This window comes from Triticum aestivum, chromosome 3B (genome assembly GCF_018294505.1).
Source record: "Triticum aestivum cultivar Chinese Spring chromosome 3B, IWGSC CS RefSeq v2.1, whole genome shotgun sequence".
In the NCBI taxonomy this organism is placed as follows: Eukaryota; Viridiplantae; Streptophyta; class Magnoliopsida; order Poales; family Poaceae; genus Triticum; species Triticum aestivum.
In genome coordinates, this window is record NC_057801.1 from 705,403,707 (window position 1) to 705,407,612 (window position 3,906).

Consider the following 3,906-nt stretch of genomic DNA (forward strand, 5'->3'; position numbering starts at 1 on the left):
CCTCTTCCGGTGACTCATCGCAGTCCCAGCTGCCGACTTTCAAAACTGCTCCTGGGTAATAACAATTACTTATTATTTACTTCCTCCTCGGGTTCTTATCTTTGTACTGTCCTCTCATAACTCATGCAGTGGAAAAGCAAAACTAGCAAGAAGGCAAAGGTGACCAAGCCGGCTGAAGACCCCAAAGTCCATGAACCAGAGCAACAAATTCCAGCGTCTGACACCTCCGTCCCACAACCAGAAGAACCTGTTCATGACGTTCCACCAGAATTTCCTGACCCTTCCATTGACCAGACAAACAACAATCCTTTGAATACTGAATCATCAAGCCCAATTAAACCGGTTGAAGCACATGTCGATGATGTGATGATTACCAGAACCGGCTTTAGAGAGCCGGGAAGACCTATTGTCTTGGCCGAACACTCCGCCAAAGAAGAATATATTGAGAAACGAAAAGTGAGATTTGACGTTGCCAACTATTCTCAACTGAGCGTTAGTGAAGTATTCTCTGGTTATATCAATCAAGTGCACACCAGCCGCAACCTTGAAGTTGACATGGTGAAGCAGATGCATCAAAAATATGAGGTATAAGCTCCTTCTTTACGGAGTTATGCATATCCTGTTAGCCCCCAAGTCTATTGTGTATGATAGGATTGAATATGCTGTAGACTTAGAATAACCATGAGTATAAATAGTACCCGTGATAGAATCTTTCAAAATCCGGCTTACCTATCCGAGTTAAAGCAGATCTTTAGTGATTAACACTGCATCCATAGCCCCCAAGGGCCGGTTTAATCAGCATGAATGAGCCAGTCATTTTCATCATTGTTTATAAATCAAAGCTTATATGTATAGCCCTCATGAACCGGCTATGATCATTTGCAGCACAAACGGGTCATCAAAAAGTAGTAAGAAGACACAAGCAATATGCATTAGCCCCCAAGTGCCAAGTACTCTTGCTTGCAAAGTGCTTGGGACTTATTCACATAAGCCATTGTATGAATAATTTTTTCGGCAGGCATTAGCCCCCAAGTGCCAAGTGTTGTTGCTTGCAAAAGGCTTGTGACTTCATTTCTGTAATCCAAATATGAACATGATTTTGAATCGGTGTATGTACAAGACACCACTGCTCAACTTCAATCGCAATTGACTGACATGAAAACCCGGCTGGAGCACCAAGAATCTGAGACCCAGAAAGCGAACTCAAAATTCCAATTTAGCTTGGCTGAAACGAAAAAACTGAAGACCAATTTTGAGGCTGAAAGAAATGCCTGGGCTGAAGAGAAAACTGCCTTGACACAGCGGGCTGAAAAGGCGGAGGCGGCTCTTCAGGAGGTGACCACTGAGCGTACCGGTTTAAAACACCATGTAACCCAGGTGGTTTCTGCTATCTTTGGTGAGTCGACTTGCTAGTATCAAATTTAAATCTCTTCCTTGATGGTATAAACCGACTCTAACCAATCCATAATTATTATTCAGATCCCAGAAGCAAAAATCTTAGTCAAGAGATGCTTGTGAAGCTCAAGGCTGTTTATACACTTGTTGAATAGTTATACACTGGAACTCAGCGCGCACTGGCCACAATTTCTCTGACTAATCAAGCACCTACTCTCTTGAGTGATGTCTTGAAAAAGCTTTCTATTCTGCCTGAGAGGATTAACAAGATGAAGCGATCATCTGGAAGAGTCGGTGCTGTGACAGCTTTAAGCCGGGCCAAGGCATGGCTAGCAGAACTAGACCCGGCCAATATAGCTACCAGGTATCCAAGCTTAAAAGAAGATGCCTTTGAGAAGAAAGACTTTGTTGCTTGTGTGAAGGAGATACGTCCTCTGGCCAGCCTGATTGCAAATGAAACGGATCTTTCAAGATATCAACAGGCTTATGACATGGAGAATCAGAAGATGCCCACGCCGTCTTATAAGGTGATGGATATAATTCCTCCAATCCGTAAGCACACTTTCTCTCCTGAAGTTGAACCGTCCGAGCTTATAGATGATGAAGCTGAATTCCAAGCCTTGTGTGGCATTTATTGGTCATCACCAAACTTCCAGGCAGCAGAGGAGGACAAAGAACCGGAAAAGGATGATCCAGAAGCTTCAAGCCATCAGGGCCAAGAAAATTGATCCACTAGGCAGTTCATATATTTGATCTTCTGAAAACACTTAATCATTTTGGCTCATTGAGTCATGTAATAGGCTAGTAAAAACTTTGCTCTATCGTGCCATCGTGCACGTTTGTGTTTTGCCCAACACTATTTGATCCGCCACTTGAAAACTATCATCTTACACTTATGATGACATTGATTTATGCAGATGAGATTTAGTATTATCCTGCACACAAGTAGATCACAAGAGACCTGGCGGTTTACCGCAGGGCGGGTCATAATATCCCATATAAAAACAGTTTATAAGCAGGGCCGGTTTAATCGTAAAAAAATATCATACCTGATATATGATTAAACTGCCGGCTTACCATATCAATGTAGTAAGGGTGATAACCCAAAAACTTAGAAGACAATATTTCCAAGTTTTTAATATCATCATGCACTGGGGACTTGTCGTTCAAAGCCAGGCCGGGTTATCAGAAACCACGGATATACCCAAATATGAGCTGTAAGAATTGAGGCTATATGGCCTGAATCACCTTAAACCTTATGTCAATATGGTACCAAGATGAATCCAAAAAATATTCAAAAAACCAATCAAAGCGAGAAACGAGGCTTTCATAGGCCGCCAAGCCTAAAGCTCCGAGGTTTTCATGGGCCGCCAAGCCACTGAGTTAACCTTTTAAACTTTGTGAAACCGGCCTCACATGACCGCCGTTTTAACCTTGACAAGTTCAGGGTCTATGTAAGATTGACTCTCAAGAGTACGGCTTGTCATTCCAGGATTACCCGGGCGGAGTGGCAGTTTCTACAAAGCAGGATAACCCGGAAGTTTTTGGTGAATACACCTGGTGTTCCAAACCAGCTCACAAGGGTAGTAACGCTATGTTCTCTTTGGTGAATACACCTATGTTTGAACGGGAAGCCCCCAAGTGCTTGTGGCATTGAGTCGATCAAGAGGGATATTCACAGCTATGCTCAATGAGCAGGAAGCTCCCAAGTGACCTGTGGCATTGAGTCGATTAAGAGGGATATTCACAGCTATGTTCTCTTTGGTGAATACACCTATGTTTGAGCAGGAAGCCCCCAAATGACCTTTGAAATTATGGCGCTGCACCGATCAAGCGGGATATTCACGACTATGTTCTCTTTAGTGAATACACCTATGTTTGAATAGGAAGCCCCCAAATGACCTTTTTTGTGATGGAAAAGACTCATTATTCTTGGAGATGAAACGACAGAGGCCATGCTTTATCAGGGATGTCGGTTATATTATAATCATCATAATATAAACATTATCAAAATATGTACATCATAAGAGCCGGTGGCTCAAGTGTAGTAAGGCCGAAGATGAGCAATATTCCATGGTCGGCGGGTCTCCTCCTTCGACTTACGTGAATCCTTGTGGTCTCGAATATCGATAAGGTAGTATGACCCATTGTTCAAATTCTTGCTGACCACAAAGGTTCCTTCCCAAGGTGGGGATAGCTTGTGCATATCAGTTTGATCCTGGATAAGCCGGAGCACCAAGTCACCTTCTTGAAAGGTTCTGGTCTTAACCCGACAGTTGTGATAATGGCGTAGATCTTGTTGGTAAATCGCCGAGCGAGCCGCCGCAAGGTCACGCTCCTCATCTAACAGGTCAAGTGCATCCTGGCGTGCTTTTTCATTATCATCTTCAACATAAGCCGCCAAGCAGGGCGAGTCATGATGGATGTCACTAGGTAGAACCGCCTCTGCTTCATAAATCATGAAGAAAGGCGTGTAACCCGTAGATCTTCTGGGGGTAGTATTGGTACTCC